Raw genomic sequence first — 26,384 nt, 5'->3', positions numbered from 1 at the left:
AGAAGCACTACACTAAATTTTCCCCAGAGATGGAGGTCAAAAATTTATCCAAAGAATGGCTTAATTCTGTTATTACCCCTGGTGAAAATATTTCTAAAGAACTGCTGGTTATTTACATTAAAAATAATGCAGACAAAGAGATATGGACAGATACTTTACCAAAGAGAATATACAGATGACATGTAAAAACCGTGAGTATATCCAACATCTTTAGCTATTAGAGAAATGCAAATTAAAGCCATGGTAAGATATCATTAACCACCTATTAGAATGGCTAAAATAAAAAAGACTGACAGCACCAAATGCTCGTGAAGTTGTAGAGAAACTATGTCACTCCCATGTCACTGAGGGGATTATAAACTGAGGCAGTCAATATGGAAAACTGACAATTTCATAAAAAACTATACATACAACTATCATATGAACAAATTGTTGCACTTTTGGATACCTGTGAAGCTGCCATTGTAAAATTATAACTGAGACAGTGAAAGAGATCTTAACTAACCAAGTCCATTTTGCTTCTAACCTCCAAATAATGCTTGCTCATCCCTGGGCATAGGTTGAACTAACTTTGGGAGGAACTTAGTTTGTAGTTTTAAACAAAGATAATAAAAGCCCTTTCCCAAAACAGACCTCCTTCTTGTCTGGGGACACGACTGCCTTTGTAGGACTAACAAATTAGCCACAAGATTAGAAATTATGATTTTGGAGTCATGCACCTGGAGGATAACATTATTATTATAAAACCTACAATCAGTGCTTGAGATATTTTGCAGACCCTGCACTTCATGAATCAGCTGGCACTGTCCGAGGTACATGAACCAGAATGACTCCATCTTAAATGGGGTCTGGGTAAAATAAGACTGAGACCTACTGGACTGCATTCCCAGGAGGTCAGGCAGTCTAAGTCACAGGATAAGACAGGCGGTCAGCACAAGGTACAGGTCATAAAGACCTTGTTCATAAAAGAATGAGATAAAGAAGCTGGTCAAAACCCATCAAAACCAAGATGGTGACAAAAGTGACCTCTGGTCATCCTCACTGCTCATTATACACTAATTACGATGCATTCACTTGCTGAAACACTCTCCCACTAGTGCCATGACAGTTTACAAATGCCACGGCAACGCCAGGAAGGTACCCTATATAGTTGAAAAACAGGAACCCTCAGTTTTGGGAATTGCTCACCCTCTTCCCAGAAAACTCCTGAATAATCCATGCCTTGTTTAGCATATAATCAAGAAATAACCATTAAAACAGCCAAAGAGCAGCCCTTAGGGCTGCTCTGCATATGGAAGAGCCATTCCTTATTCTTTTACTTTCTTAATAAACTTGCTTTCACTTTATGGATTTGCCTCAAGTCGTTTTTCGGGCAAGATCCAAGAACCCTTTCTTGGGGTCTGGATCAGGACCCCCTCCAGTAACAGCACCACCCAGACTAATAAACTGGCTTATCTGATCTTGTGATCCCCACCCAAGAACTGATTCCGTGTAAGACAGTTTTGACTCCTTATGATTTCATCTCCGACCCAATCAGTCAGCACTCCTGACTCACTGGCTGTCCCCAACCCACCAAATTATCCTTAAAAACTCTGATTCCTGAATGCCTGGGGAGACTGATTGGGGTAATAATAAAGCTCCAGTCTCCTGCACAGCCGGCTCTGTGTGAATTACTCTTTCTGTATTGCAATTCCCCTGTCTTGATAAATAAGCTCTGTCTAGGCAGCAGGCAAGGTGAACCCACTGGGCAGTTACACTTATCCCAGAGACGTGAAAATTCATTGTGCCCAGCTAAGTAATAGCCCCATAATGATGTACACATCCTAATCCACAGAATTTGGGAACACATTACTTTACATGGCAGAGGTTTTTTGCAGAGGTGATGAAATTAGGTGGATTAATGAAGCCAAAAGCAAGAAATGCCAGCAACCTCTAGAAGGAAAAGACAAAGAATGGATTTTTTCCCCTAGAGCCTCCAGAAGAAAGGCAGACCTCTGACCTCCCTAAGTGTAAGGTAATAAGTTTATATTGTTTTAAGCCACTAAATTTGTGGTGATTCGTTACAGCAGGAATATAAATCTAATGTACTTTCATGTTCATGCAAAAACCTATACATAAATGTTTGTAGTCACTTTATTGGTGAGAAATCAAAATGAAATCCTAAGACCCTCAACAAACTGGACAGACTCCCTCTTGGCTAAGGGAACCCCAGAGAAACCTGGGGTTGGATACACCTCCTTGTACCCCTCTTTATACTCCCTCCCTTACTAACCACCGTTAGGCTTTCTTTCCTAAGAGTTAAACAGAAACCAGACCTTTGGAAAGACTCACTCCACCCTGATATCAACCAACTGTCTGATGCTGCCCCTCCCTTTTGAAGTTTCAACAAGATAACCAACCAGCGTTCCTTACTGATAGAGACCACTGACCATGGAGTCATTCTGGCCAGTCTACAGAGGATGCACAGTGAGGGATTTTGCTTTTACTATTTTTATTAAGACAGGATTTCACCCTGTCACCCAGGCTGGAGTACAGAGTGGCATGATAATGGTTCACTGCAGCCTCTACCTCCCCAGCTCAGGCAATCCTTCCACCTCAGCCTCACAAGTAGCTGGCATCACAAGAATGCCCCACCACACAGCTAATTTTTTGTATTTTTCGTAGAGATAGGGTTTTGCCATGTTGCACAGGCCAGTCTTGATCTCCTGGGCTCAAGCAATCCACCTGTCTCAGCCTCCCAAAGTGCTGGGATTACAGGCATGAGTTGCTGTGTGTAGCTCAGTGAGGCTGTGTCCTCTGCTTCACCTTTTGATGTCGGAGGGCCAAAAACTCTCCCCTCAGATTGTTATGGCCACTAGTTTTTGAATATGGGTCCCTGAAGAGGCATGAAGCTCAACTGCATGTGTAGGTTTCTCCTTTCATGAATATTCATGACTCCTCCTATTACTTATTGAATATGTATATTTTGCTACTTCATTTAGCATAAATCCATGTCTTATTCTTTCTACCCTCAAGTGTCTGTTTTCAGCTTCTGACCAGAGGCTACATTTCCCAGCCTGTAAGAATGGCCAGGAAGAACCTACAGGCTGCAACTCTTTATAAGAAATAAAGCTCTACTTTCCAAATTTATGAACATCATTCTTCAGTTGACATTTATAATAACACAAAACTGGAATCAACCCAGATATCATAGTGACTGAATGGCTGAATAAACTGTGCTACACTGACACTTGGAATAAAAAGGAAAGGACTTTTGACATGTGCATCAACTTTGATAAATCTCCAGGGAATTATGCTGAGTGAAAAAAACCAGTCTCAATGGTTCATATACCATATGAATCTGTTGGGGCTCAGCAAGTGATACCCCAAAGATTGGCACTTTGATATGCTAGGAAGCCTTGCATGCTGCCTTAAAGTCAAGGTTTCTCTAACCTTGTCTTTCCTTCTCTCCCTAATGCAGAGAAAGACTCTCTTTGGAGTTTCCTCGTCTGATCAACAAAGCTTTCTTTCTAAAAGAAATTCCATTGTCTTAAATCCCCTCCCTAGAGATCTCAGAAAATAACTGGAAAAGATTAACTACGGGAAAAGAGATGAGGCTAGGAGTAATCACCATGCCCAACACACTTTTCATCTATTCTTCCAAGGGCATCTCCCAGAGATTACCTGGGGGACTTCATCCACATAATAAGACAACCTTAATTCCTGTGCAACTCCATTCCTCACTTTCCCATAATGTCTGCCTAACACCTCCCAGGTTCATTCACTTCTCTCTAATGATTTACTATCCCTCAGAAGAACTGTCTACATTCCCAGTCTCCTTCCTCCTCTATGAAAAAGGATAAAAAGGTTTCTGCATCTCTTGGGTTATTTGGGTAATCATTCTCCTGCTCTTCCCCTATAGTATGGTCATTAAAATAAATTATGTGTGGTTTTTTTCTCCTATTAATCTATGTTTTTCCAGTTTATTTTCAGTGAACCCACAGAGGGTGACGGGTAAACTTCCCCGAGAATTTATTTATATTAACATTCTCAAAATGACAAAAATTATACGGCTGGGCACAGTGGCTTATGTCTGTAATCCCAGCACTTTGGGAGGCTGAGGTGGGTGGATCACAAGGTCAGGAGTTCAAGACCAGCCTGGCCAATATGGTGAAACCCCGTCTCTACTAAAAATACAAAAAAATTAGCTAAGAGTAGTGGCACACACCTGTGATCCTAGCTACTTGGGAGGCTGAGGCAGGGGAATCGCTTGAACCCAGGAGGCGGGGGTTGCAGTGAGCCGAGATTGTGCCTCACTGCACTCCAGCCTGGGCAACAAAGCAAGACTTTGTCTCGAAAATAATAATAATAAAAGACAAAATTATAAAATAGAGAACAGATTAGTGGTTATCAGTGTTTAAGGAGGAATTGGGGGCAGTAGAGACGTAGAGTTAGCTATAAAAGAACAACGCAAATGACCCTTGTTTTGAGGGAAAATTTTGTATCTTAGTGTATTGATGTCAATATCCTGATCGTAATTGAAAGTTCTCCCCCCACCCCCTGCCCCCGGGCCTGAAACTTAAGGGAATGAGTAACTTCTCCCTTCTTAGGCCCAGTCCCAAGGCGCAAGACCACTTGTGCCAGCAGCCTGCAAGATAGCAGCCAGCAAGATAACAGAAGCAGGAAGAGAGCTGGCGGGAAGACACATACCCACCTGAAGACTCAGAGAGAGGCCGTCTGGATACCCCGCATAGCAGTTACATCAGACTGAGGCACTTCCTGTTTACAGGAGACTATGAAACCCCTGCCCTGTTCTCATTTGGTACTGACGCCATTTTAGGCCTCAGCTCGCCTGCACCCAGGCTCTCATTAAAACAGCATATTGCTCCACACCGCCTGGTAGTGTCTGCTGGCCGCTCTTGGGGTTCAAACTGATACAAGAACCTTTCAGTAATATAGAACTCTAGTTTTACAAAATGTTGACATTGGCAGGAAACTACGTAAAACTGTGGAAACAAGAAGCACAGAAACTTTTTATTAGTAATTTAAAATATTAAAAAGTTGTGTTAAGTAACGGAATCATAGAGTCTGAGTCGTTGCTAGGTAAATTAAAATATTAAAACACTAATTATTACACATAAGGTAAAGTTTATATACTTTGGCATCTTATGTTTAATATTAAAAAACAATATATTTTGACCTGTTAATAAAAAAATGAGAAGACATTTTTCTCAAAATTATGAAATGGTTTTAATCTATTGATACTGACATAAAACAGTTCAAAATCACTTCCTAGTTTTCTCACTGGAAATAAGGCTTACTAAGATTTAACACTGTAATTAATATATGTAATTAAAACTGCTAGAAACAAGAGGAAGACTCTTTATGCAAAGTATCAAAAAAAAAAAAAAAAAAAACCAGGATGTGGGCTGGGTGTGGTGGCTCATGCCTGTAATCCCAGCAATTGGGAGGCTGAGGTGGGTGGATTACCTGAGGTCAGGAGTTCAAGACCAGCCTGGCCAACATGGTGAAACCCCATCTCTACTAAAAATCCAAAAGTTAGCCGGGAGTGGTGGCAGACACCTGTAATCCCAGCTACTCAGGAGACTGAGGCAGGAGAATTGCTTGAGCCCGGGAGGCAGAGGTTGCAGTGAGCCAAGATCATGCCACTGCACTCCAGCCTGGCCGACAGACTGAGACTGTGTCTCAAAAACAAACAAACAAACAAAAACAGCAAAAAAACAGGATGTGTTTTGCATGAAGAGCATTATAAAAAATAAATGAGGATATATATTTTTTTAATACTTTTATTTTAAGTTGAGGGCTGCAAATATAGGTTTGTTACATAGGTAAATTTGTGTAATGGGGTTTGTTGTACAGATCATGTCATTACCCAGGTGATGAATATATACATGTGTTGGTTACATGTGCTCCAATATTGTACGGTATTTCTAAATTCTGATATGTCTTGGTATATGAATGGTACTAAGCTTAGTACCCATTAGTTATTTTTAGTTATTAAATGTATCAAGCCTAGTATCCATTAGTTATTTTTCCTGATTCTCTCCTTCCTTCTACCCTCCACCCTCCAAAGGCCCCATTGTGTGCGCTCCTCTCTATGTGCCCATGTGTTCTCATCATTTAGCTCCCAGAAGATGTGGTTTTTGTTAAAGGCAAAGTACTTTTGTCTAGTTTAGAGGCTGGACACATTTCACATTTTAAAAATTATGTAGAGAAACTGAATATAAAAAGTTGGGAAAAGAAGACTTTTTAAAAATTTGTAAAAAGTTATAAAATTTCATGAAAAACTTTTGTGGTCAAAGCAGATTGAGATCAGACAGATTTATTTATAAGTTTTTACTAAAATTAGCTTTCACATTAATAATATACTAATGCAAAGATCTAATTTGGTTTTCTTGTATGAACAAGATTTCGGTGTAGTATTAATAAGGGATATTAAAAGGTTTTGTTCACCTTTTGCGTAAATTGCCAAAAAAAAAAAGAGAGAAGGGAGAGAGGGAACGATAGATTCAGCTGGCTTTATGCTGTCTGTACTGGGTCTTTTGATTGGGAAACTGAGTCTCCTCTGTCTCAAAGAGTAAAGGTGTTTGTTTTTTGAAATGTCTTAATTGTCACTTTGGCCAAATGACTGAATTATTTTATGGTGACTTGTGATCCGATTTTGACATCAATCATTTTATACTTGATCTTAGCCAAAAGGCTGAGAAACGACAAGTATCTTAAACTTTGATATTTGAAATACTTCCCAAAATCAAATTTGAAATTGTAAAATCAAGTCTTTTTCACCTGACTAACTTGGAAGCCCCTGGACGTCCAAAAGAGACATATTAGGCTTCTTTGGTATGTTAAAATCATACAGAAAGCACTGTCAAATAAGAAATGGTGTTTAAGTTATATTTGTATACATAAAAATGTGTTGGTTACATGTGTTCCAATATTCTATGATATTTCTAAATTCTGATATGTCTTGGTATATGTTATCAGTCATAATATGATTTTATGTTAACTTCTATACCACAGAAATAATCAAATTTCTTTGTCAGTTGCGTCTTTGCATCTTTTTTTTTTTTTTTGGAGACTGAGTCTCACTCTTTTGCCCAGGCTGGAGTGTAGTGGCGTGATCTTGGCTCACCGCAACTTCCGCCTCCCTGGTTCAAGCGATTCTCCTGCCTCAGCCTCCTGAGTAGCTGGGATTACAGGCATACGCCACCACACTGCGCTAATTTTGTATTTCTAGTAGAGACAGGGTTTCTCCATGTTGGTCAGGCTGGTCTCGAACTCCTGACCTCAGGTGATCTGCCCGCCTTGGCCTCCCAAAGTGCTGAGATTACAGGCGTGAGCCATCGCTCCCGGCCCCAGTTGCATCTTTAATCATGGCTGTTCTAAGTCTTGTTATCCACAGAGAATTGTTTTTGTTGTTGTTATTTCTGAAATGGAGTTTCGCTCTTGTTGCCCAGGCTGGAGTGCAATGGCATGATCTTGACTCTCTGCAACCTCTGCCTCCCAGGTTCAAGTGATTCTCCTGCCTCAGCCTCCTGAGCAGCTGGATTACAGGCATGTGCCACCGCACCCAGCTAATTTTTTTTTTTTTTTTTTTTTTTTTTTTTTTTTTTGAGACGGAGTCTTCTCTGTTGCCCAGGCGAGTGCAGTGGCCGGATCTCAGCTCACTGCAGCTCCGCTCCCGGGTTTACGCCATCTCTCGCCTCAGCCTCCCGAGTAGCTGGGACTACAGGCGCCCGCCATCTCGCCCGGCTAATTTTTTGTATATTTTAGTAGAGACGGGGTTTCACGTGTTAGCCAGGATGGTCTCGATCTCCTGACCTCGTGATCCGCCCGTCTCGGCCTCCCAAAGTGCTGGGATTACAGGCTTGAGCCACCGCGCCCGGCCTAAAAGACATTTTGGGATTACAAGTTTTTTTTTTTTGTTTTGTTTGTTTGAGGCGGAGTCTGCTCTGTCGCCCGGACTGGAGCGCAGTGGCTGGATCTCAGCTCACTGCAAGCTCCGCCTCCGGGTTTACGCCATTCCTTGCCTCAGCCTCCCGAGTAGGGGACTACAGGCGCCCGCCACCTCGCCCGGCTAGTTTTTGTATTTTTAGTAGAGACGGGGTTTCACCGTGTTCGCCAGGATGGTCTCGATCTCCTGACCTCGTGATCCGCCCGTCTCGGCCTCCCAAAGTGCTGGGATTACAGGCTTGAGCCACCGCGCCCGGCCGCTAATTTTGTATTTTTAGTAGAGATGGGGTTTCACCATATTGGTCAGGCTGGTCTCCAATTCTTGACCTCAGGTAATATGCCTGCCTCGGCCTCTCAAAGTGCTGGGAATTACAGGCATCAGCTACTGCGCCCCGCCAAATTGTTTTAATTTGATTCTCTTAAAAAGCCATTTACTATTGGTTAAAGTCTAAACTTTGCCTTTTCAAAGAAATTTATGGAAAGGACACTGATAAATACTGTTGAATATAGATTTCTGATAACTTTGGAGATCATACCATTGGATGAGGTTAAAAACTTCCAGATCTCTAATTAAAAGCTGATGTATTCGTGAAGATTGCTAGGCCAACATCAAACAAAACAAGAATTCATTACATGGGGCTAAACTGATAAAAGACTGATATAATTGTTTGACTTTTTTTTTCTGAAACCCTTATGATTCTTTTAAAAACAATTTTTTAAGAGACAAAGACTGCCTCTGATTTTCTCTACTGTTCTAATTTTCCTTTCTTTTTCCTTTTAACTTTAAAATTTTATCCTTAGAAATTGTATCTAATTATGTTGTCCAGGCTGGACTCAAACTGCTAGCTCAAGAGATCCTCACACCTCAGCCTCCAGAGTAACTGGGACTACAGATGCATGCCACCACACCAGGCCTTCTTTTTACATTTTGTTTTCCAGAGTCAGTAAATCATTTTATATTTTTCTTTTGGTCATTTATAGCTTACGTTAATTGGGTAAAATATACTTTTGTGAGCAAAATTGAAACATTTACCTTTCTTTCTACCTGATTTCTCTCAGAATTTAAAAACTATTCATGAGTATTATTTTATGACACTGTAGTTATTTGCATAAGTTCAATAAGAATATGTTTTCTTTTGTAATAGGACATTGGAGACACTGGTTATTTTACCAAGGCTTTGATTGGAATGCCATATTTTCAGATATGAATAGACTGCTTGAGGAGTTGATGTTGTCTTTATAGAGTTGATAAAAAGCCCCTAGCATTTTGTGGGAGCGAAGTGGTTGTTGGGCTGTGCTTGAATCTGTCACTCCCTCGGTGTCTCTGTTGGGATTCCTAGCAGCAGCCTAGCAGAAAAGTGAAAGATGTCTGAATATATTCAGGTAACTGAGGATGAGAACAATGATCCCATTTAAATACCACCAGGAGACAATGGGACGGTGCTGCTCTCCACGGTTACGGCCAAGGGACTCGCAGGCTTTGCTACAGGAATCCGGTGTCTCAGTGTATGAGAGGTTTCTGGCTGGTAGAAGGAATTCTGCATGCCCCGATGCTGGCTGGGGAAATCTGGTGTATGTTTTCAACTATCCCAAAGACAACAGGAGCAAAATGGATGAGACAGATGCTTCATCAGCAGTGAAAGTGAAAAGTGTTGGATCTCCCATGGAAAACAACTGAACAGGATCTGAAAGAATATTTTAGTACCTTTGGAGTTCTTATGGTGCAGGTCTAAAAAGATATTAAGACTGGTCATTCAGAGGGGTTTGCTTTGTTCATTTTATGGAATATGAAACACAGGTGAAAGTAATGTCACAGTGACATATGGTAGATGGACAATGGTGTGACTGTAAACTTCCTAATTCTAAGCAAAGCCCAGATGAAACTTTGAGAACAGAAAAGTGTTTTTGGGGCAGTACAGAGAACACGACTGTGGATGAGCTGTCGCAGTTCTTCTGTCAGTACGGGGAAGTGGTGATGTCTTCATCTCCAAGCCGTTCAGGGCCTTTGCCTTTGTTACATTTGCAGATGATCAGGTTGCTCAATCGCTCTCTTTTTTAAATTTATTTTTGATTTTTATTATACTTTGAGTTCTAGGGTACATGTGCACAATGTGCAGGTTTGTTACACATGTGCCATGTTGTTTTGCTGCACCCATCAGCTCGTCATTTACATTAGGTATTTCTCCTAATGGTACCCCTCCCCCAGGCCCCCACCCCTTGACAGGCCCTGGTGTGTGATGCTCCCCTCCCTGTGACCAAGTGTTCCCATTGTTCAGTTCTCACCTATGAGTGAGAACATGCGGTGTTTGGTTTTCTGTCTTTGTGATAGTTTGCTGAGAATGGTGGTTTCCAGCTTCATCCATGTCCCTCCAAAGGACATGAACTCATCCTTTTTTATGGCTGCAGAGTATTCCATGGTGTATATGTGTCACATTTTCTTAATCCAGTCTGTCACTGATGGACATTTGGGTTGGTTCCAAGTCTTTGCTACTGTGAATAGTGCTGCAATAAACATATGTGGGTTGCACAATCTCTTTGTGGAGAGGACTTGATCATTAAAGGAATCAGCATTCAAATACCCAATGCCAAACCTAAGCACAATAGCAATAGACAGAAAGAAGTGGAAGATTTGGTGGTAATCCAGGTGGCTTTGGGAATCAGAGTGGATTTGGTAATAGTAGAGGAGGTGGCGCTGGTTTGCAAAACAACCTAAGTAGTAATATGGTTGGTGGGATAAACTTTGGTGAGTTCAGCATTAATCCAGCCGTGATGGCTGCAGCCCAGGCAGCGCTACACAGCAGTTGGGGTATGATGGGCATGTTAACCAGCCGGCAGAACCAGCCAGGCCCATTGGGTAATAACCAAAGCCAAGGCAACACGCAGAGGGAGCCAAACCAGGCCTTCAATTCTGGAAATAACTCTTATAGTGGTTCTAATTCTGGGGCAGCAATTGGTTGGGAATCAGCATCAAATGCAGGGTGGGGCAGTGGTTTTAATGGAGGCTTTCGCTCAAGCATGGATTCTAAGTCTTCTGGCTGAGGAATGTAAACAGTGTGATTGTGGTTGCTTGATATAGAATGGTGGGAATTCAAATTTTTCTAAACTCATTGTAAAATGCATACGTACTAAGAATTTTCAAAATTGTTTTGTTCAGTGTGTAGTACATTCAGTAGTATTTTTGATATTTTTCTTTAGAAAAAGGAAGAGCTAAAGGAATTTTATGCTTTGTTACATGAAAAGTTGAAATATTGAATGGTTGAAAGTGAACTGCTGTTTGCCTGACTGGTAAACCAACACACTACAATTGATATCAAAAGCCTTCTGTAATATTTTATCCCTGGACTTGTCAAGTGAATTATTTGCATGTTCAAAATGGAAACCATTGAGTAGAACTACATTCTTCACTCCTTGTTTTAATTTGAACCCCACCATATGGATTTTTTTCCTTAAGAAAATCTCCTTTTGGGAGATCATGGTGTCACAGTGTTTAGTTCTTTTGTTTTTAAACACTTTTCTTCTCTCATATACAAAAGTACAATAGCCTTCATTTAATCTCTGCAGTTCATCTCATTTCAAATGTTTATGAAAGAAGCACTTCATTGAAAGTAGTGCTGTAAATATTCTGCCATAGGAATACTTCTTCTGTCTACATGCTTTCTCATTCAAGAATTCATCATCACGCATCACAGGTTGTGTCTTTGATGGTGTTTGTCCCATTTTTATCTACTATTCTTTATTTCATGGAGTAATATCAATGCTGTGAATGCAAGGCTGCGATATGGAACCAGAAGGCTGTTAGAACTTTTGAAACCTTGTGTGGGACTGATGGTGGTGCCGAGGCATGAAAGGTTAGTATGAGTGAGAAAAGGAGAGAGCGTGTGCAGAAACTTGGTGGTTGCATAATGGATATGTTTTAATTTTATTTTTATTTATTTATTTTTTTGAGATAGAGTTTCGCTTTTGTGGTCTAGGCTGGAGTGAAATGGTGCAATCTCGGCTCACCGCAACCTCCACCTCCCAGGTTCAAGCAATTCTCCTGTCTCAGCCTCCCGAATAACTGGGATTAAAGGCATGCTCCACCATGCCTGGCTAATTTTGTATTTTTAGTAGAGACGGGTTACTCTATGTTGTTTAGGGTGGTCTGGAACTCCCAATCTCAGGTGATTTGCCCACCTCAGCCTATCAGAGTGTTGGGATTACAGGATTACAGGTGTGAGCCACTGCGCCTGGCCAATGGATATTTTTTAACTTGGCCAGATGTGCCTCTCAGTCCTGTGGCTTTGATGAGACAATGTGCAGAAGGCAATGATAGCAAATAATGTATGAATTTTTTTTTTTTAGACGGAGTCTGGCTCTGTCACCCAGGCTGGAGGGCAGTGGCGTGATCTCGGCTCCCTGCAAGCTCTGCCTCCCGGGTTCACGCCATTCTCCTGCCTCAGCCTCCCGAGTAGCTGAGATTACAGGTGCCCGCCACCACACCCAACTAATTTTTCTATTTTTAGTAGAGACGAGGTTTCACCATGTTCGCCAGGATGGTCTCGATCTCCTGACCTTGTGATCTGCCTGCATCGGCTTCCCAAAGTGCTGGGATTACAGGCGTAATCCCACACAACACCCGGCCATGTATGAATTTTTTTTGCATTCAAAGGACATCCACATCTGTTGGAAGACTTTAAGTGAGTTTTTGTTCTTAGATAACCCACATTAGTTGAATGTGTTAAGTGAAATGATACTTGTATTCCCCCTACCCCTTTGTCAACTGCTGTGAATGTTGTATGGTGTGTGTTCTCTTTTGTTACTGATCTGTAAGTGTGGTAATGTGAATTGAAGCTGATGGGTTGAGAACATGGACTGAGCTTGCAGTGTGCTTTGCAAGAGTACTTGGAAGCAGAGTTCGCCAGTGAGCTTAGGTGTCTCAAAAATCAGTGGAAGTTCTAATGTCTGTTAGCTACCCATAAGAATGCTCTTTGCTGCAGTTCTGTGTCCTGTGCTTGGATGTTTTTTTATAAGAGTTGTCAATGTTGAAAATTCTTAAATAAAACTGATTTAATTTTTAAAAAGTCCCTTGGTAAGACTGGCCTAGTACATTGTCTATGCTGTTCTTTCACAAGATTCTTGACCTATAGTTAGTGAAGAATGTTACTTTCTGACAGGCCTAGGAAACCAAGATATTTTGAAACTTCAAGAAGAGAGAAATTCACCCAATTTGTACATGTATTACAGGCACAGTCTGATGGTGAATCCTTGACTTGGCTTCCTAGCCTTGAGAGGTTTTAAAAACTCTAATCTGGATGGGGCTTGTGGTTCACACCTGTAATCCCAGCACTTTGTCAGGCTGAGGCAGGAGGGTTGCTTAAGGCCAGGAGTTCGAGACCACCCTGGCCAACACAGCAAGACCCTGTCTCTACTGAAAAATAAAGAAGCTGGTTGCAGTGACTCATGCCTATAATCCCAGCATTTTGGGAGGCTGAGGCAGGCAGATCGCTCGAGGCCAGGAGTTCAAGAGGAGCCTGGCTAACTGGTGAAACCTGTCTCTACTAAAACTACAAAAGTTAGCTGGGTGTCGTGGTGCATGCCTGTAATCTCAGCTACTCGGGAGGCTGAGGCAGGAGAATTGCTTGAACCCAGGAGGCAGAGGTTGCGGTGAACCGAGATCACACCACTGTACTCCAGCCTGGGTGACAGAGTGAGATTCTGTCTCAAAAAATAAAAATAAAAATAAAAATAAATAAATAAGGCCAGGCCCTGTGGCTCATGCCTGTAATCCCAGCACTTTGGGAAGCTGAGGCAGGCGGATCACTTGAGGTCAGGAGTTCCAGACCAGCCTGGCCAACATGGTGAAACCCCATCTCTATTAAAAATACCAAAAAAAAAAAAAAAAATTAGCTGGGTGTGGTGGCAGGCACCTGTGGTGGCGGGCACCTGTAATCCAAGCTACTTGGGAGGCTGAGGCAGGAAAGTTGCTTAAACCCAGGAGGCAGAAGTTGTAGTGAGCTAAGATCGTGCCACTGCCCTCCAGCCTGGGCAACAGAGCAAGACTCCATCTCAAACAAAACAAAAAAACAAAGCAAATTTCCAGCAAAGCCAATTTAAAAGGAGTCTATGGCTGGGCACAGTGCCTCATGCCTGTAGTCCCAGCTACTCAGAAGGCTGAGGCAGGAGAATCGCTTGTGAACTTGGGAGGCAGAAGTTGCAGTGAGCCGAGATCACCACTGCACTCCAACCTGGGTGACAGAGCGAGACTCTGGCTCAATAAAACAAAACAAAACAAAACAAAACAAATCAACAAAGAAGCCTATATGGCTAATCACTATTCTTGTTGCACATTATGCAAATAATCAGGCCAAGTATAATAATACTAATTTTTTTTTTGCCAATAAATTGGTCTTTCCATGATTTCTCATTGGTAGAAAAGGGGGACTATAGTGAAAAAAATTACGCTTCAGAAGGAAACTATAGTGCAACTGTTAGTTATTCGATTCTAGCTCTGTTCATCATATTTGAGCTTTTATTATCTTCCCACAATTTGGACTAAATTCTGAATTATTTCCTGGCTACAAGAAGTCTCCGCCAGGCACGGTGGCTAATGCTTTAGTCCTAGCACTTCTGGAGGTTAACGTGGGAGGGCCAATTGACCTCAGGAGTTCATGATCAGCCTGGGCAACATGGTGAAACCCCATCTCTACAAAAATTCAAAAATTAGCCATTATGGTGTGTCTCTGTAGTCCCAGCTACTCAGGAGGCTGAGGTGAGAGGATCATCTGAGCCCTGGCTCATCTGAGTCAAAGCTGCAGTGAGCCCCAGTCTGGTCGACAGAGTGAGACCTTATCTCAAAAAAAAAAAAAAAAAAGTGGTTGTCATTTTCTTCATGGTGTTTTCAGTTGACTCCTTAATGGAATGCGTTTTGTTGTTGTTGTTGTTGTTTTTCTCATTCTGGCATACAGATTCTTTTTTGTTTGTTTGTTTTTGTTTGTTTTTTTGCTTATAAATCTTATGTGTTACTAGAAAACCAAAGTCATGAATTCCAAGGACTAGAGGTGATTCAATAGGCCATAGCAGCTCTATAAACCAGTGATTGACTGAGGTCTCATTTTTGTCATTCTGTGATGCCATATCAAATCAACTTTTGGGTGCTCTTTAAAAATTCTTCACTGACAGCATACTGGCTTGTGCCTGTAATTCCTGTAATCTGGGAGGCTGAAGTGGAGACTTACTTAAGTCCAGGAGAGGGAGACCAGCCTGGGCAATATAGAGAGACCCCATGCATGTATACTAAAACAAAATTCCTCATTGAAATGTCTCTTTCTTTCCCTCTTGATGTGGGACAGGACTATCCAAGAATGGGCCCTCCGGGTGACAAAGAACACCCTAACACTCAGATTTTGATAATCAATGGTTTCAAGAAGATAGTTATTAAATTTTTAATATTTAATACTTTTTTTATTTCTTTTTTTGAGACAGAATATCACTCTGTTGCCCAGGCTGGAGTGTAGTGGCATGATCTCGGCCTCAGGGCAACCTCCATCTCCTGGGCTCAAGTGATCCTCACACCTCAGCCTCCCGAGGAGCTGGGACTACAGGCACATGCCCTCAAACCTAGCTAATTTTTGTAGTTTTCATAAAGACAGGGTTTCCCCATGTTGCCTGAGCTAGTCTCAAACTCCTGAGCTCATGCGATTCTCCCACCTTGACTGCTCAAAGTGCTGGGATTACAGGCATGAGCCACCACATCTAGCCAATGGAAAGATTTTTTTTTTTTTTAATCAAAAGGGGAAATGTGAAAACAAAATAAAAGAAGAGACACTTTATCTGAGGAATATGAGTCCCTTTTAAATTGTCAGGCCCAGAGAAGTACTGGAATAAAACAGCAGTCATGTTACTTCACCTTGAGCCAATAATTACCTCTTGAGGCCTGGCGCAGTGACTTAGGTCTGTAATCCCAGCACTTTGAGAGGCCAAGGAGTGCAGATCGCTTGAGCTCAGGAGTTTGAGGCCAGCCGGGGCAATATGATGAAACCCTGTCTCTGCAAAATACACAAAAAATTAGCCAGACATGGTAGCATGCGCCTGTAGTCCCAGCTGCTATGGTGGCTGAGGTGGGAGGATGGCTTGAGCCTGAAAGGCAGAGGTTACAGTGACCTAAGATTGTATTACTGAAATCCAGCCTCGGCAACAGGGTGAGAGGCTGTCTCAAAAAGAAAAAAACCAAAAATCCAAAAAAAAAACCCTGTTGAAGTCACTTGTTATGTGGGCTCTAGACTAATAATGCCAAGTAGGCATAAAATGCCACACACCCTATAGTTCAACAGTGTATCACCAATCACTGAGCATTGTAAGTTCTGTAAACCAATGAGAATTCCTGACAAAAACCTGTGTAATCACTCCCTCTGCTGATTCATCCCTTTTTCTTCAAAAATGGGATCCTCTCCTTTGTTCCCCAGAGCACTCCTCAAGGTAACATGGAAGTGCGTCCTGGTCTGCAGTCCTCAAACTTGGCCCAAATAAACTCTTTATATTAATTTTGTCTCAGCTTCTTCCTTTTAGGTTGGCAAAGTGTATACGTTATTGTCTGTATTCTTTCTTACAACATATATGAATCTACAATTATCTCAAATGACATTAATTTTAAATAAACAAGTAGTCACATCTCTCTTAAAAAGTAGGGTAGATATGAAAAAATAATATGACATTAAACGAGAATGTGTAAAAAGTTATATTTTATTTTACACACACACACACACACACACACATATTTTTGAGACAGGATCTCCCTCTGTCACCCAGGGTGGACTGCAATGATGTGATCATAGTTCACTGTAGCCTCTACCTTCCAGGGCTGAGGTGATCCTCCCACCTCAGCCTCCCGAGTAGCTGGGATTATAGGCTTGCGCCACCATGCCCAGTTAGTTTTTGTATTTTTTGGTAAAGACGGGGTTTCACCATGTTGCCCAGGCTGGTGTTGAACTCCTGGACTCAAGTGATCTACCCAACTTGGCTTTCCAAAGTGCTGAGATTACCATTGTAAACCACCATGCAGAGGCTATTTCACTATATTTTTGAAGAATGTTTAATGTTATTTAAAAAAATTTAATGTTATATGAAAAGAAATCTAATCAGAATGATTTCAATCTTTTAATTTACTCTATACATACAAGACTGAGAAAAATAAAATGTTAATTCAGTATTAATTTATATAGTTATTTTCTCCTCCTTGTAACTTGTAACTCTTCCAGAGTTGAGATTTTCTATTCTTATAATTTTAAAAAGTTAACAAGAATTTAATGTATAAAGTAGATAAGGTTGAAATGATACAATGTCTGGGATTTGTGTCAAATGCAAGGAGGAGAGAAGGAATTAGAAGGTTAAAGAGAAAACCAGTTTGGCTGAGTTGGTAATTTTTGAGACTGGGTGGTACGTCCCCAGGGTTTCATTTTACCATTCTCTTTACTTATCTATTTGAATTTTTTCATAATAAAAAATTTTAAGAGAAAATTAGCATATACAAACAAATGTACAGTCGATTTTTTCTTATCCACAGTAGTTCTATAAAGTCATCTCAAACATTGAATTAGAGATTATGGAGTCATTGCTCCTGGGTGTAATATAGCGTTAGGTTCCCTCAAGCCCCTGGTCACAACATTCTCATCAGGGGATAACCAGGTAACCTTGTTTTATTCCTGTTTCTGTTTAAAGACACCTATGTAATATAAACTGTTGATTCATTAACACCAAACTCAAGGCCAAAGCACTATAACTGCTGCCTGAAGGAGGTTTGTTTAACATACTTAATTTTCTTCATAAGACACATTACAACTTCTTCACTTAGGAACTCTGGACAGCACTTCAGAACTACACTTGGGAGCCATTTCAGACAACAAAATCACCAAGAAAAAGTACAAAAATGTAAAAAATGTGGCGCTAAGAAGATCACAAAAAGGAAACTTGTGTACTGTGTAAGAACTGAAAGAAAAAGGCAGAGCATCATCTGGTCTGAGTTCAGCTGGGAAATGGGCCTCCTTCAGCAATGTAATTTTTTTTTCTGTTCTGTGCATGTATATGTCTGTGACTATGAAAGCACTGGAGTGTTGATTTGGGGGTTACAAATTTTTTTTTTAGAGATAGGGGGTTGGGGGAGTTTGCCACGTTGGCCAGGCTGGTCTCAAACTCCTGGCATCAAGTGATCTGCCCGCCTTAGCTTCCCAAGGTGCTGGGATTACAGGTGTGAGGCACCATGCCTGGCCTACAAATAAATTTTAATGAGTGGACATATTTGCAAATACAGAATCTGCAAATAATGAAGACTGACTGCATTTAAAGTAACAAGCATAGTGATTGACACATTGTGATACCTAAGTGTTCCTTCTTGTTGATATAGACTATGATACTGAATTATTAAATATTATTGTAGTTCTCTAAGTTAAATATATTAGAAAGCAATGTATAGATTAAACAGATATGTCATTTGTAGCTGATTAAAAGTGGTGGTTGGGTCATAGAAAGTTGGACATAACCTCCCAGCCTATGAGAAAATCAGCTTTAATATGAATGTTTTAAAATTAAAGTTTTTTGGCCGGACATGGTGGTACATGCCTGTAATCCCAGCTACTTGGGAGGCTGAGGCTGGAGAATCGCTTGAAGCCAGGAGGTGGAGGGTGCAGTGAGCCGAGATCATGCGACTGCACTCCAGCCTGGGTGACAGAGACCCTGTCTCATATAAAATAAATAAATAAATAAAGTAACAAAATAAGCAGAAATAATAACAAAATACTATATTGGACAAACCATGAGTCCAGAATTCTGTAAGAGGCAGTGATGCACTTTACCACATTCTCACACCTACAATTAGCAAATAATCTTAAATTCGTCTTTAGAAACCCATCACGAATATTTCTTTCAGGAATTACAATTATACTTATGAAGCAGGAGACCGATTTTGCAATATTTATCGGTCTCTATCCAAACCCCCTCTTCTCTTTTTTCCACATTTTCCTTTTGCTTCTTGATCCTTTTTCCATATTTAAGCAGCAGCTGGACTCTTTGATTTATACTCAGGGAAAGGATGTGGCTACAGAAAAAAATAAGGTTGGGGGAGTCTCTTCCTAGCTTTTGATTTTTAAAAGCAGAGACCTACAGATAAAAAGAAGAAACTAATGAATAGACAGAAGAGTTAGAAGATATCAGAAAGAATACAGCTCTTCCTCTTCCACATCCCTATACACTCTTTGCAAACAAGAATCCCCAAGGTTGAGAGGAGTTTGGAGAGTCTGAGAGGAGGGGCGTGGGAGGGCCCGAGAGAAAGAAGTTGCCCTTGCTGAGCTCCAGAGAGCACTACCCCATGTGGGGGTGAGAGGTCCATACCACTTCCTTACTTCCGAGGAGGACTCCAGCAATGTGCCCAGACTCACTGGAAGCAGCTGTGAGGTGTGTCCGTGCAGGTGCGGTCTTAGCCTCAGGGGAGTTCCCCTGAGCCAGGTTGCAGGACTGGGGTAACCAAATGGGTCCCATGGATCCAATAATAGTAGAGGAGAGACACCCTGGCTCAGCAGACTCTGGAATAGGAACAAGGATGTCTCCAGAGAAATCTTCTTGAACTAATTCAAAATGGCCAAATGAGGAATGGATATCTCAGTGACTGAAGGGACAGATGACAGTGAGGATAAAAGAGCTTCGTTTTAGTAGGACTTTGGCTCCATACAATCACGAGAGGAAAAAGAGGGAAAGACATGGAATTGACCAACACAAAATTTCTAGCCTTGTAAAATGATGCCCTGAAATAGAAATAAAGTGGAATCGTAGAAATCAAGTTATATTTCTTGCACGTCTGAGTTTGTAGATGGAGATTCTGGCCTAATATGCCTGTTTTATATGTTCAACATACAAAGCTCAATTTATTTATTTAGTATTTACTACGTGCCCCTCATGTGCCACGCAGTGTCCTTGCCCAAGTTATGATTATAGTCCAGTGGGAGGCAGGTAGTAAAAAATAATTACAAATCAAATAAATGTTAGCAAAAGGAAGTACATGGGAGCATGTGGCAAAAGTATTTAAACCTTATAATGGTATGGCAAGTGCCTTCTTGAGAAAATTAGTAAGTTTAAGCTGAAACATGAAAAATAATACCCAAGGCAAAATGCAGGGGGAGAAGAGTAGTAGAGGGAAGGGAAGGAAGAACATGTCTCAGAATTGAGAGGATAGAATCAGTACGGGTAGAGCATAGCGGGCAAAGGGAAGAATATTAGTGGCCAGGGCTCAAAAAAGTTTTTAGATTTTTATTATATTATTTCTTTGCTAGGTAAGTTGGCTGCAAAATAAGGTAAATCCCATATTTAGGTATAAAACAGGGAGAAAAAGTGTAGTAATTATTTAAAATAGCATTCTATCATAATGTGCCAAATTAACTTGCAATGAGAGTTTCTGAAAGATTCTCCCCGGGGCCTGAAAACTTAAGGGAATGAGTAAGTCCTCCCTTCTCAGGCCCAGTCCCAAGGCGCAAGACCACTTGGCACCAGCAGCGTGCCTCAGCAAGATAGCAGAAGCAGGAAGAGAGCTGGCCGAAGGCACATACCTCCTGAAGAGAGGCCTTTCGGGTACCGCGTAGCAGTTAACATCAGTCTGAGACACTTCCTGTTTACAGGAGACTGTAAAACCCCTGCCCGGTCCTCGTTGGATACTGATGTCATTTTAGGCCTCAGCTCTCCTGCACCCAGGCTCTCATTAAAACAGCGTGTTGGCCAGGCGCGGTGGCTCACGCCTGTACTCCCAGCACTTTGGAAGCGGAGGCGGGGAGATCAAAAGGTCAAGAGATGGAGACCATCCTGGCCAACATGGTGAAACTCGTCTCTACTAAAAATAAAAAAAATAAAAAAATAAAAAATTAGCTGGGCGTGGTGGCGAGCGCCTGTAGTCCCAGCTTCTCAGGAGGCTAAGGCAGGAAAATCGCTTGAACCTGGGAGGAGGAGGTTGCAATGAGCCGATATCACGCCACTGCACTCCAGCCTGGTGACAGAGCAAGACTCTGTCTCAAAACACCAACCAACCAACCAAACAAAAAAGCGTGTTTCTCCACACTGCCTTGCGTTGTTTGCTGGTGTGCTGTCGGGTTCGAATTGACACGAGCCTTGCTGTTTCAGAGTAAAAATATTTTCACTCCTACACCCTGTGCCTATCTCTAGACATTATCTGTAGCTTTACATGGTTTCCAGACGGGGATTCGCTGAACTTTAGAAAGACCGGGTACTCTTGTAATTATGTCACTATCTTTTACAACAATGGATGGTGTTTACAAGTAGAAATTAGTTTAGAACTTTAAACCACTTCCATTGGAACTCATTACATTTCAAATGTTTCTTTCAATCAGAGTGTGATAATTTGTTCTACTTCTGGGTTAATGGTAATGGTATCCAACTATATATATTTTAGACAGAGTCTCGCCCTGTTGCCCAGGCTGTAGTGGATTGGTGTGATCTCAGCTCACTGCAATCTCTGCCTCCTGGGTTCAAGTGATTCTACTGCCTCAGCCTCCTGAGTAGCTGGGACTACAGGCGCCTGTCAACAATATATTTATTACGTTATATCTGTGTAGGTTGGCAATTCAGAACTTAAAATGCTTTTTTCCACTAAACTAATGTAAATGGTGACCTATACAAGGATATGCATCCTGTAATGTTGCTGAAATGATTTATTCTGCTTGAATTTATTTATTCTTGACATTTGTCATTGTTCATGTGAGACCTATCCTCGAGATCCGTCCTCTTCTTTCTGTTATTTCTGTTCTTTTTTCTCTGCATTCCACAAAGTATTAATTTATTAAGCCTGCTCTATTTTACTTCTAAGTATCACTTCAATATGTCACTTTCTCACCACTCCGACTTCTATTTCTTGAGTTCCACTTTTCATTATTTCTAACTTTGACGCGTACCTCCAGACTGCTTTTCAGCCATCAGCATTTCTCCACCCTGTTGCCGAGGTTTCAGGTCTTGTTGACATACTTTCTTACTTAAAACCCTTCATAGTTCCTCTTTACTTAGAGTAAAGTAAGAGCAGTTATTTTTTAGAGTAATTGTCTTCAAATTTCATTGAATCCATATCCATAACCAGAAAAACAATTTTGAGGACTCAATGTAGCCTAATTTAGTTTTTGTAATTTATGTATTTGTATTATTGTGCTAATATTAGGTGTAATATAGATTATATCATAAGAAGACACTTAGTTTCTAAAAATAGGAACTAAAAATAAATGAAAATTATAATTTTTCCTTGCTCTATGGTACCTGTATTGAGCACACCCACTCTGTAAACTTGTCTTCTCATGTTCTTCCTCCTAGCTACTATCAGCTCACATACATATATATTTCTACTTTTTTTTCTTCAAATTAAAATTTTCTTTTTACTTTTTAAGACAGGATCTTACTTTGTCACTCAGGCTGGAATGCCATGGCATGGTCTTGGTTGGCTCACTGTAACCTCGGCCTTCCAGGCTCAAGGGATCCTCCCGCCTTGGCCTCCCAAGGAGCTGGGACTATAAGCATGCACTACCACACCTGACTAATTTTTATTGATTGATTGATTGATTGTAGAGCCAAGGTTTCACCATGTTGCCTAGGCTAGTCCTGAACTCCTGAGCTGATGTGATCTGCCCGCCTTAGCCTCCCAAAGTGCTGGAATCACAGGCATGGTGCACCGTGCTGGGCCTATATTCCTATTAGGTTGGTGCAAAAGTAATGGCGGCTTTTGTCATTTCTTTTAATAACACTTTCTAGCCGCTATAAAGTACTTAAAATTCTCAGTGTACTGTTATTCTCTGTCTCTTTGCACAGATTGTTCTCTCTACCTGGAAATTCTTTTACATTCCCATTCTCCCCAGCCACTTCTTTGCCTAATGCATACTCATCCTTCAGGGCTTGTTTCTATTACTGTCCTCAAGGATATCTTTCTTGATCCTTTATCCAAGATTGGATACCTTTCTCTGTATATCAGGAGCATTCTGGGAATCCTTTATGTTGCCCGTGTCCCTTAAAGCTACTTGAAGATAAAGATAAGGTATTTCATCTTTGGGAGCTAAATGATAAGAACTTATGAACACAAAGAAGGAAACAACAGACATTGGGGCCTCCTTTAGCGTGGAGATTGGGAGGAGGGAGAGGTGCAGAAAAGATAACTATTGGGTGCTGGGCTTAATATCTGGGTGATGAAATAATCTGTACAACAAACCCTTGTGACATGTATTTACCTATTTAACAAACCTTCACATGTATTCCCAAACCTAAAATAAAAAAAAAATTTTAAGGTATTTTATCTTTAATATCATCATTGGCTGGTATAGTACTCATAGTGAAACATTACTATTTTACTGAAAACAATTTGGAGGAAAGCAAACTGGTCAACAGCATGTCATTTGGGTCATGGGGATGGTTTTGTAATGTTTTATGCATCTTTAAGCATTTTTTGCTTATTTTTTATCGCCCCCCCCGCCCTACCCCCACCATGGCGGATTGTACTTTAAAAAAAAAACACAAACAAACTAGATTTAATGTACAAAGGGATTGTACTTTTTAATACTAACTTATTTTCATCTACTTTTAACTGCTCTTCAGTGTCGTTTCAAAAATTTGGGGTACCCTACACGTCCAATAAATGGTAAATTGCAAAAAAGTATGTGTGACATTAGGTTGTAGAAAAAGGACACATATTGTTTATATAATAGAATATTGAAGGATATAATCTAAGGTATTGGTAATCATATTTTATTACAAAAATAGATTTGCATTATTAAAACTTTCTGCTCCTTACAGAAAATCAGAAACTACAAACAAGCAAATGAATAAAAGAACAGTCAAATTTTGGTGATTTAGAGACAACTACTACATGGGAAAAAGAAGATAGGCATATGAATTGAGGATTAGTGACTAGATTAAGAAAAGTTTACTCTTGATAAGATTTTTGGAGGAGGATAGAGAATATCAAGTGAATTTGATGCTAATCTGGGAGGGGTAGCTTGAAATAAACAAGGAACTCTTTTGAGGGATAGTAAAAATGCCTATGGCACAACTTTGCTGAGTACCTGTTGTGATGGTGCCCAGTTGTAGCTAAACTGATCTTTCTATCTCAGATTAAAGCACAATTTGTTTATTTTATTCACCTACCCTGAATCTAGATGAATTTAGCATACATTCCTGAATCTAAATTTCTAGACTTATTTTCTTCTACTTTTCCGGCCAAATAATGTTCTTCATGATTCTGCTAAATTCTTCCCTTTCTTAATCTAGTCACCAATCCCCAATTCACATATATATCTTCTCTTGACTTTGTGTCTATGCACATAGAACCATTGCCACCAATCATTGTGTACAGAAACATATTCACCTTTCGAAGCTCACCTAAAATACTTCCTTCCCCATGAAGTCTTCACTTCTCACCCCATGCCTACTACTCAACTACAAGGAATCTCTTTCTTTTGATCCTCCATAGTACTTTGTATTTTGCGGATGGCCTTTAAATTCTGCTAGCATAGAAAGGGGGGCAGAGAGGTGAATTCACAATGTGTGAATTTACAATGTGAAGTTCTTTGTAAACTGAAAAGTGTTGTAGAAATATATGATGTTACAACTGCCTCATCCTCAGAATTACATTCTAAGCTCCTTTAGGGCAGACATGATACTTTATTCAACTTTTTGTCCAGATTACCTAATGTAATGTCCAACACATAGTTATTTTAAAAATATTTGCTAAATAGCATATAGTAGTTCTCTTCTGCCTTCCTTGGTACTGAGGAGTGGTCATGGATCTTAAAGAAATACTTCTTATTTGTACTAAGCTGTTATTCACAAATTCTGCAGAAGTCTTTTCGCTGACTATGAACGATGATAAGATATTCATCTTCCCTATTGAGTTTGTGAGGTGTTAGTATATAAGGTTTATTTCCAGGCTACTTCCAGGCATCATGCCCAAATGTCTACTCTTTGATGAACAGATAATGAAAAGTCGTCTTGGTCCTTTAGATCTGGGGCAGTTTATGGACATGTGCTTGGTATAGGTGAAGGATTTTTAGTGTAATGCTTTCTATAATGCCCTTAGAATACAGACAGCATTTTAAGGGCGTTATAGAAAGTGTTACACTATCTGCATGATCCAAATGACATGTTGACTGGCTTGCTCTTCTCCAAAAGGGCTTTCTATAATGTCCTTAGAATAGAAGGAGAGCAGACGTGCTTCTCTGAGTGACACATTTCAGGACACCTGCATTCACTTTGGAATATCTGCTGCACATTGTCTCTTGCCTCCAATCTTGTTTTATGGTGCCACCAGGATTTTCCCCCTGCCTCTAGGAGTCTGAAAAGGTAACAGATTCCTTCCACAACAGCATTTTAGGTGATCTTGTTTTTTATGTGCATTATGAACAGGTGGGATTCAACATAAAATGAAGAAGCCTGGCTTTCTCATTCTACTAGCTACTTCTGGACCATGCTGAACTACTTGCCAAATGACATAAATTTTTGTTTTTAAAATGTGAGTTATCAGAGTGGGAGGGTTGAGACAAATCACTACTAGATACAGAATTATATTGTTAGACAGATTTATTCATCAGAAAATTTCCTTTATAAATGTGCATTCATTCATGCACACATATTTACAGAAACATGTTTGTTTCTGCACAGTCCATTCCTTTCAGTTCAGTACTCATTTATTGTAGCCTTAATTTGTGCCAGATACCATGCTAGCCCCTGAGCACGGAGAGATGCATGAATTGCAGCCCTGTCTTATGGAACTTAGATAAACTCTCCAATATGCTTAAGAGTTCACAGGGAATTGGGGAAGACCAATAATTTAAATTCGCTATGACATGTAGGGCAGCAGACACAAAGTATAACATTAGTTCATAGGAAAGTAATCTTATCACAGTCTAAAAGAACCAAGGAAAGCTTCACAAAAGTGGCAAAAGTTTTGAAGGATAAGTAGGGGTTCACCAAGCCCAAAAGTGTAAAGTGGTGTGGCAGTTTTGGGGTACTGTAGTAAGTAATGTATTTGAGGAGATCTGTGAGATGATCAATTAGAGTACCAGGTAATATATTAGAGCTTCTATTTAAACAGAAATATTAATTAAATATATGCTTAGAAGCTATTTCCCTGTCAGATTAGCAAAAATACATAAATTCTACATACTCTTTTTTTTTTTCTTTTTGTTTTGAGACAGCATCTCACTCTGTCGCCCAGGCTGGAGTGCAATGGTATGATCATAGCGCACTATAACATTGAAATCCTGGGCTCAAGCAATCCTCCCACTTTAGCTTTTCAAGTAGATGAGACTACAAGCATGTGCCATCATGGTCACCTAATTTTTGTATTTTTTGTACAGACAGAGTCTCACTATGTTGCTCAGGATTCTACACACACACACTCTTTTGAGCACCCTCTACACTGCTAGTAGGAATGC

The 26,384-nt window shown here is 40.5% G+C and overlaps 1 pseudogene; it reads left to right on the top strand.

Moving 5' to 3' along the window:
- The first annotated feature begins 9,318 nt into the window (after positions 1-9,318).
- LOC117079323 lies at positions 9,319-11,001 on the top strand (annotated as a pseudogene).
- Positions 11,002-26,384: the final 15,383 nt, after the last annotated feature.

Source organism: Trachypithecus francoisi, unplaced genomic scaffold, assembly GCF_009764315.1.
Source record: "Trachypithecus francoisi isolate TF-2019V2 unplaced genomic scaffold, Tfra_2.0 Lachesis_group7, whole genome shotgun sequence".
NCBI classification, from domain to species: domain Eukaryota; kingdom Metazoa; phylum Chordata; class Mammalia; order Primates; family Cercopithecidae; genus Trachypithecus; species Trachypithecus francoisi.
Note: the sequence above shows the minus strand (reverse complement) of the source record. Positions and strands in the feature narration are given on the sequence as shown.